Below are 9,434 nucleotides of genomic sequence, written 5' to 3'. Positions count from 1 at the left end.
TAATAAGACCATCAGCTTTGCCATGTCATCTGGGTTCTTGTTTTGTTTCAGGGTCTCTCCGACGCTGAACAATGACGTGCTGAAGAATTTCCAGACTGTCCGGAAGTCTTGCTCGAAGCTCATTGGCTAGGGCAACGGTGTAACTAATACACCTCCGTCTCACACAGTCCTCATCCTCAGGGGAGATGGTAAGCTCTGCTGTTTTGGACTCAAATGCAAAGCCAAGATACGGCCTGGGTGAGATGTGGTTCTCTATTGGGTCTTTCAGGATGTCAATTGTAGCCCCAGGATGAAGAACTCTGCTGCACACAGATTTAATTAGTAGAATTAAACAGTCCAGGAGCTTGAGAGGATCTGTTTGCTCTCCCTCAAAGGCCTTCACTGCAGCCTGCACCTCACCAAGGATTGATTTCAGGTAGGTCAAGTACAGTAGGTTCTGTGGGTCAGCATACATTGAATGCAAAACGTCTGCCATGTAGCAATGCTCGCTTGTCTTGGTCAGACTAAAATGGAGCTTTAGCTCCTCCCACTGACTGAGTAGTCTTGATACAGCAGATTCTATTGAAAGCCAGCGTGTGGCACAGACTCTTGTTATGGCCAATGGCCTCTCGCCACAGTTTATGGTTTCATAAACTGTCCTGTATGCTTCTTTTCTTTTAGGGGAGATGGAGAACCAATTGTAGGTTTCCCTGACCAGGAACTCAACACTGCGAGGAAGAGTGGTTTTGGAAGCAGAGCTGACAGCCAGTTGCAAGGAGTGACATGCACAGCGGATGAGAACAAGGTGTTTTATTTCTTCTTTAAGAATTTTGTGAACACCATTGTATATCCCTGTCATTACTGATGCATTGTCTGTTCCAATGCCAAGCAGGTTCTCCTTCTCAAGGCCAGACTGATGGAGAAAGGAGAGAACTGCCTTGGCGATGCTCTTCGCATCCCCTCCCTCCAGCTCAAGAAGGCCAAGGAAGGTGTCCACCACGTGTCCCTTTCCCTCACTAAAATAGCGAACCACAATGCCCAGATATTTGGAGACACTGACATCTGTGCTTTCATCAAGCAAAAGGCTGTATTTGTTACTGCCAATGTCAGCCACCAACCGCTGTATGAAATATGGAGCCAAAACACCATTTATCATCTCAGTGCATTTGGTACGGTGCATCCGAAAATTTTGGGCAATAGTAGAATCAGGGAAAGCTGCTTTGCATGCTAAACCAATGTGGTCACATGACAAAATTGAGCAGTGATCACTGATAGCCAAAGCAATTGTGGCCTCTGCCTGCTTCAGTGTGTCCGTTTTTTTGGCAACGAATGTCAGTTTGGGTTGGCTTGCCTGATTGTAAGGCTTAGCCTTCTCGATGTGCTTCTGGGTAGCTGCATGCTTTTTAATGTCTGACAACTTTGCATAGAGGTCTGTTTTGCAGTACATGCAGGTAGCTCTAATGTCACTACCTGCATGTGGTTTCAGCCAACCTTTAAATTCAGGTAGTGACTCCCATTCTTTGCGGTACTTTTGGAAATAGGATTTTGGTTGTGTCATTGTTGTAATGTATTTACTTTGCCAATTTGTCTAATAAAATGTTAAATGTCTGTTTTTTATCGAAATCTGTGTCACTATGATGAAGGGAAAACAAGGAGGTGGGACAGGATGAAAGAAGTAAAAACAATTTTTTTAATTTTGAGTTGGGGAAAATGTGAGGTGAACTGAGAAATTAATAAATGGTAAGCAATAAAAAAAGGCTGGGGACACTTTAGAAAGAGGAAGGAGAAATAAATGTTTAAAAGATGAAAAAACGTATATAGGAATTAAAGAAATTATTGCTTTCTAAGCAAAAGTAAACAGTGTAAAGTAGCCTTTAAAAAGGCTGTTTAATGTATGTTCAATTCTCTATAGAACTGATACAAAGTCTGAAAATAGGTGGATATCTGTTGGTGGGTGGCCAGTGTGTGACTAACAAAAGGAAAAAATTGGTCTTAAATACTTGGATATTTCTTTTGTACAATTAAATTTACTTTCTCTGTAAAACAAATTTATTAGTTGGAGGGTGAAAACCCACAAATGGTTTGATTGGTCAATGGGGGTAGCATGATCATGCTCATGCACATGCGCAGATCATTTTCTTTCTGATCATCTGGAGGAAGGACACGGTCCTGTCGCTTCAAATGCATCTCTAATCTGCAGGTAAAGTCGGCATCTCGGCAACAAAGTTGTAGTCGAAGTAGCTGAGGAGGGTCGGAAATGTCACCAGAATTGTCGCTAGTCGCTTTTTTGAAAAACAGTCGTTAAGGGGGTCTGAAAAGTCGTTATAAATGGTGACAGATTCGCTAAGTTGGCAACACTGCTCCCGGCCGGCTGCAGTTTTGTGTGTAGGAAGGGGCGGGCGCTCTATGCGACTGGCCAATCACAGAGCGTGAAGACAGTCAGTTACCCAATGAGGATTTTCCTTCAGCACCATTACAGATATTGACTCGTTTTACTCGTTTCATGCTCATATTCGTCAAAAATGCTTTATCCGTACCGGATACTCGTGTGAAACGAGTATCCGGCTCATCCCTAATGTAGTGTAATGGTTTATGCTCTTTTATGAAAGAGGAACCATTCTACATATTAATTTGAGATATTAATTTTTAATAAATTAATAACCAAATTTTATAGTTTTAAGAAGACTCAAAGGTTGTTTTCATCGATAAACTGTCGATAATATCCGTGGGTCTGTGTTTCAGTTCAATGAAGAGACAAGTTTGAAAGTTAAAAGTTTTAATTCTTCAAATTAAAGTAATGATTTTGAAATGACAAGCATAGGACATAACAATCAACATTGGCAACTTTGTTGGACAATCTTTAACAGTTGATATTTTAAACTTGCTCAAATAGACCTTGTGTTGAATGTGTGAAAATTGAGAATGAGGTGAGATGAATGTGTGTGTGCGTCTGATTTTGCTTCAGGAAGAAACAGGTGTCTGAGTGAAAAGTGATGGGTTGAATAAACTTAGGTTTTGTTGGAAAAGATGCATCAAACGCTATCTATTGTGTTCTGCCTCACCGTACGAGGACCCTCGTTCAGATCCGGACCTCAGGAGGATGTTTATCCAGGTCACACCTTGGCTGGCAGAGGAGACGAAGGTGTGCGACGATCCGGTCCAGAAATGCCCCCCGGTACACGTTGTTGGAGCGTTTGCAGATGCGCTTTCTTAAGTTTAAATTACTCAGAAAATCAAAAGACTCGGGACGAGTTTGCGTTAGCGGTTGTAATTCAGCTATCCTGTCTGGCTTGGCAGGAATAGCGTGTGTGTGTGTGTGTGGGGGGGGGGGGGGGGGGGGGGGGGGATGGAGCCGGTGGGCTCCGTTCCCCCGTTAGCGGTTGTTCACACGTCCTCTCTCTCTTGTTGACCAACACGAACTGACTAACAAGACTACTTACTTACCAAAACCCTTCTCTTCCCAAAGCAAAAGTGCGTCAGAGCAAATGTGTTTTGGAGTTTACTGTGAAAGTGTGTGTGTGTGTGAAGGTCATTATAACATCTTCAAACATTATTTAATTAAGTATTGATTCATTATAGTTCATTATGATCACCCATAGCATAATAATCATTCAATTGATTAAAACACATTTATAATGAGCAAAATGATAATAATGATTATTTAACATTTAAAATAAAGAAAAGGAAGTTTAAGACTTTGTTATGTTATGACTACATTTCATGAGAACACCATCTTCTGGCACTGCAGGTGTTCAGATGTTGTGGTTTCTCCCAGACTTCATGTCGGCAAAGGTCTTAATCTGTGGGTTAAAGTTCTGAGCGACCCAGCTCTGACCCAGCCAGGCCAAGTACAACCTTTGGCACAGAAAACCCTTATTTCCTCACGTTACACTAGTAACTACCAAATACGGTCATGGCCTTCGGCTAAACAGCCAATCCGCCATTTTTTCTTCTCGCTAAGATTTTTTGTAGTCCTATTGGAAAAATGCAGAATGTCTGGTTATTTTAGCCACACACAACTCAAAACTGTTCCTCGTTTTAAGGAAGGGTGGTGTGGCAGCATTTAAACCCAGAAGCTGATGACACAACTGCTAAAAAAAAAAAAAAAAAAAAACAGAAGAAAAAAGTAATGTGTTTCTGTGTGTGTGTGTGTGTGTGTGCGCGCGCACGTTCGTTCGTGTCTCCCAGGCTAGTAAGAACTGAGGGCTTCATCTATCTACAAGGAGTCATTTCCATCTGAATGTGGCAGCAACGGGACACGGCAGCAGAGTGGTAAGCTTCATATCACTCTAAAATGTCGACAAATTTTACTACGGGCATTTGCAGCACTAAAGCGTTAGCATCAGACTTGCTATCGCTAGCACAGTATGCTAGTAAAGTTAGCACCCAGATTAATGTGGATTTGGCCGAATTTCGTGGAATAAAATGTGATCTGGGATTTCTGATCAATGCCTTTTTTACACCAGATGTACATCCACTGATTGTAACAGCAGAGAGCCTGTGTGTTATTCTACATGAGTGTGATGTAATCTTAGCATCCAGTAAATAAAGTCCCATATCAGCTAAAATGCAGCGTGACAAAGTCATTAAAGTGCGTCAACACAGTGGATTTAGTAGTTTTAAAGAACAATCTCTGAGTGAAGTGAGGTTAGTTTTTTGTCTCACTGCAGATATAAAAACTAACTCTGCATCAGTCAGACGCAGCAAAGCTCACCGTATGAGCGTGAGCGTCGGAAAGCTTATAAAATCGGCTGTAAAATAATTAAAACAAAACAGGGTATATACAGCAATCCTTAAGTAAAATTTACTACTTTTTAATACTTTTTTACTACCTTCAGAATTTTTTTAAAACCATCACAACACTAAATTGCAAGTGTTAATCAGCGACCTATTTACACATATTTTAACATATATAACATACAAAAAGAATAGACTTAGAGACTCACTGATGTTGACAACGTATTGCACATATTTATTTTACTTAGAAAATAAGCCAGGCACTTCTGTTCAGCGGTTCAGACAGTTGACTACGAGGCCTGAAATGATGCAGAACGACCACTGAATATGACGTCATCATTATGTGACCGGATATGCTAAAGTAGGGCTGCTCGATTATGGCAAAAACAATAATCACGATTATTGTGACTGAAATTGAGATCTCGATTATTTAAGACGATTTTTCAATTTATGTAGATTTTTATTTTTTTATTTTATTCAGTCATAAAACTGCTCAGGGCACAATCAGGACAAAAATAAATAAGAAACAAGATGATCACTAAAATAACTCCTGATTCCCAGTATAAAAAGACCAATATACTTATAGCTCATAGTTTATGACCCAAGGGCTATAGACCTTGGTTTAACTCATTTAAGTCTAACCAGTACAGACCCAAACACCAATATCTTGCAAATACTGACAGCAAGAATTATACAGTGGCATTTATAACAAATACATGCAAATTGCTGTTCACTAAATGTTGCATAGCATTTATTGAGTCATGTCAAGGTGCTGTAGGAGAGTGCACTAGCACCATATCCTCAGAGAGATTAGTTATTTATCAGCGTGAGGAACTTATTTCTACCTTATTTATAAACTATTTATTTACAAGTCCATCAGTTGATGTATTGTCCCAACCACAGCTGCACCCCCAACCCCCAACCCGGTCTCACAGCAATCAGGGGCAAGCTGCACGTGTGTTTAGCACGCGCACATTTAGCCGTTTTTATCGGCTCGGGAGTCCGCAGGTGCGGTGTGTGTGTCACTCACTCTGGTTAATCCAACAGGGAGCCGGCTCTGAGAGCTGTTTCTTTAGCGACGGACACATCACTACATCATTCCCTTTCCTAATGTCCTGAAGAACGGTCCGGAGCGCAGGCGGAGTGTTTAGCTAACCTGCAGGAAATGTCGACGACAGTTATCCAGAAAGTAGCTAAGGGTTACCAGAGATGTTTCTGAGGTGTTCACTAGGTACTTTTAAGATTTAAAAAGTCAAGAAGGGGGTCTGAGAAGCTGTTAGAAATAGCGTCAAAGTCGCTAGGTTGGCAACACTGGGAGGAGCGCTTCATTTGCAACTCAAGGCAGCGCAAGTGGGAGGAGCAAATAATCAGCTTGTTTTGTTTTTATAATCGTTCAAAACATTTCATTCGGAATATATTTCTATGTCGATGTTCAGAATACGACATCTGATAGTCTGAAAAAAATACCTAATTTGGAAAAAATAATACCTCTGAGACCAAATTTAACATTTTGAATGGCCTTAAATTTGACTATTTTTATTTATCACTTTTTAATACTTTTTAAAACCCCGCGGACACCCTGCAAAAGTAAAAATGCTCCTTTGCTTTTTAGAGTCCACATCCAGAAGGCTGGAGCCGTGTTTCACTGACAGGCTGTCAGCCTAACGCCCTGATGAGCTCAGCTGGGACAAACTGGTTTGATGTTTAGGTAAGTGAAGATCTGGTTCAAGACCTTGAAATGCTAGTAAAAAATAATTTAGCCAGCTTGCTAATGTTACTTTTCTTCTCCTCTAAGGAACACAGAACGTTCAGATGTTGAAGCTTCACGTCACCTACTGAGGAAGGAGACCCACCAGTAAAGAGACGGTCTGGACCAGACCAAAGTGAGTGATGACACACCTCAGCCACCCCATTAAGAACACCTTACCCCCTGAATCACTCCGTCTGATGACAGCAGAGTGATTTATTTGATGTTTTACTTGTTTAGTCTGTTTAGAAATGATTGAATTACATTATTTTCTGTAAACAACCATCTGATCTGGACATGTACAGAATAACTTTCCCCAAATTCAGCAGCAGCTGGCCTACAAAAACAGCTGCAGCATGTAATAAGTCTGTCTGCACTGCTCTCTAATGAGCTTCCTTTCATAAGGAATCATTTGTATAATTTTTGTGTCACTATATTATTACATTTGTAGGAAAATATGAAGTACTGCAGCAACACAAACGTGACTATAAACATGAAAGCTAAAGAACCAACTTTCCTAAAGCTGCTTGTAAACAAAATATGTCATTAAAGTTATTGTCTATCATTGCAGAATATGGCGATGACATCATGGAACTGGTCTTTGGAAAAGTTTTCCCTGAACCAACTCCGTTTCTAGATGAGGTAGAGAAGATCTGCATCTCACCAACCCTCTGGTCTCAGTATTCAGACAACGGAGGTCTCCCACTGTTATCCAGGACCAGTTTGAAGCCCACATACAGCCCCTCCCTCATCATCAGGAAACATCAATCCGTATCCTGAGGACAACAGAAGACGGCAGGAGGATAGGAACTCTGAGACCTAGATACCACCAGCACCGGGACCCAAAGCACCTGTGTGCACAACGCCGGTTTAACTACTAAAGCCTGCTTATTATATTGTTCTACTTATTTGCTGTGAGGTTAATACTTAGACCACCTTCGGCGGTGGTCTCTTTGAGGCTCTGTCCATTCTGGGCGCCACGGATCTGATGGTCCACCCCCCATGAACTCTTCCTCGGGGTTCACAGGTAGGTACAAGACACACACTTATTTAGTTTTTCAGAGTGGTGAAGTCTGACAAATCCGCCCTCTGGGTTGTGGTTTAGGGTCAGGATTCCGGTGGGCCAGGGTTAGTTGATGGGGTGGGGGGGGGGGGGGGGGGGGGCATCAGTTCCCACTGGTTAGGGTCAGGGCCAGGGGATGGGAGAGGGGGTAGAGAAGATGGGGGAGGAAGGTGGTGGGTCAAGATCCCCACTGGTTAGGGTAAGGGCCAGGGGTTGGGAGAGGTGGTAGAGAAGATGGGGGAGGAAGGTGGTGGCTTCAGACCCCCACTAATTAGGGTAAGAGCCAGGGGTTGGGAGAGGGGGCAGAGAAGATGGGGGAGGAAGGTGGTGGGTCAAGATCCCCACTGGTTAGGGTAAGGGCCAGGGGTCGGGAGGAGGATGGGGGGCTCAGGCCAGGAGTGATTGAGGTCGGGTGTAGGAGACAGTGTTAAAGGCTTGAAACAGCCCGAAGCTTAGCCTCATTAAGCCCTCCCGGGTGTGCTGTGTCCAGCCTCATCATCCAGTCTCTCTGCCCACTTCCGCTGCTGGGCAGTCCAGTCTGGGTTCGACTCCAGGACTGTGGCTGTAACAGATTGCCAACCACTTATAAGAAAGTGTTGGACTAAATGGGTGTTTGTCTCCTTCCTCCTCAGGATGTTGTATCTGTGTTGTGTGAATCTGACCAGGAGTGTATTTTTGGTCTCTCCCACATACATTTTTTGACACGTTTTGCATGTTATGAGATACACACAGTTAGAGGTGCGGGCGGTGCCTTTAGTCCGGGTTAAGTAAACTGTGTCTGAGAACACGTTGTAGATCCACTGTTTGTGCTTAAAAAATTGCCCCAAGTCCTTAGATTTAGTTCTGATTGTAGTTCTCAATTTAGCTTTAGATTTTTGTTCCTCCTGTAGGCAGCCGTAGGTAGACCTCATGGTCTGTGAGCATCTTAGCTGTCTGGACAAGAGTCTGAAAATTCTCTTTGACCCCTCTGATGTAGCCCAACATATGTGGTGAATATGGCATAACAAGGGGTAATTGTGATGTAACCTTGATTGGTTTATCTTCCAAAAAGGTTCTGTTCACCTTTCTTAAAAAGGTGCGACACTACCCTCTAGTGGATAAAGTGGAAAACAGGATTTTCTTTGCCTCCTGGAACTCTGTTGTGTGCAGATTCTGTGAAACCTCAGCAGTTGTGACTTAATTATCCCAGCAAATGTGTGCTTCGGATGGAAGCTCATTTTGTGGAGCAAAGCATGGGTGTCAGTGGGTTTAAAGAAGACTTTAACGTCCAGTGTGTGGGAGGAGCTGAAATTCTTCCCTTTAAATGTGGTTGTGTCTAAGAAATCCACTGATTCAGAGCTTGTTGTGGCCTTCAGTTTGATTGACTGATTATGGCTGTTCAGAGTTGTCAGAAAATGTTCAAACCCCGCAGACATCATCCAGAAATCTGTAATATGCTTGTGATGTATTGAGATTTGTATATGCGGGCACCCGTAGCTGGGGGGTGGAGCATAAGAGGACGGTGTTCAAGATGGCTGTAACATGTGAGGCTAGGAGCAAGAGATAAAGTTGATTCACTTCATTAACGTGTGGTCCTGATTCATTTATACAACATGGTGTCAGAAGAATAAACGGAAAGAAGATGGCACAGTTTCAGCCTCCACAGAACCTCAGTTTGCAAGGCAACCTGGCAGAGAATTGGAGAACCTGGCTGCAACGCTTCGAGCTGTTCTGCACCGCCAGCGGCATAGCGGAGAAGGGGGAAAAGGTGCAATGCGCAACATTCCTACACGTGGCCGGGGAAGAAGCCATAAAAGTATGTAATACTTTTCATTTCTCTGAAGAGGAAAAAGATAAAATCGCTGTGCTAAAGAAGAAGTTTCAGGACTACTGCGAGCCAAGGAAAAATTTACCATACATCAGGCACAT

General features: G+C 42.7%; 1 long non-coding RNA gene across 1 annotated transcript; it reads left to right on the top strand.

Moving 5' to 3' along the window:
• The first annotated feature begins 6,334 nt into the window (after positions 1 to 6,334).
• On the top strand, positions 6,335 to 7,326 carry LOC129155829 (uncharacterized). The gene is made up of 3 exons (XR_008560194.2): positions 6,335 to 6,424; positions 6,512 to 6,599; positions 7,035 to 7,326. It is a non-coding gene; the product is annotated as an uncharacterized lncRNA (long non-coding RNA).
• Positions 7,327 to 9,434: the final 2,108 nt, after the last annotated feature.

Source organism: Nothobranchius furzeri, chromosome 8 (genome assembly GCF_043380555.1).
Source record: "Nothobranchius furzeri strain GRZ-AD chromosome 8, NfurGRZ-RIMD1, whole genome shotgun sequence".
In the NCBI taxonomy this organism is placed as follows: domain Eukaryota; kingdom Metazoa; phylum Chordata; class Actinopteri; order Cyprinodontiformes; family Nothobranchiidae; genus Nothobranchius; species Nothobranchius furzeri.
The sequence above is the reverse complement of the archived record's forward strand: the minus strand, read 5'-3'. Positions and strand labels throughout refer to the sequence as shown.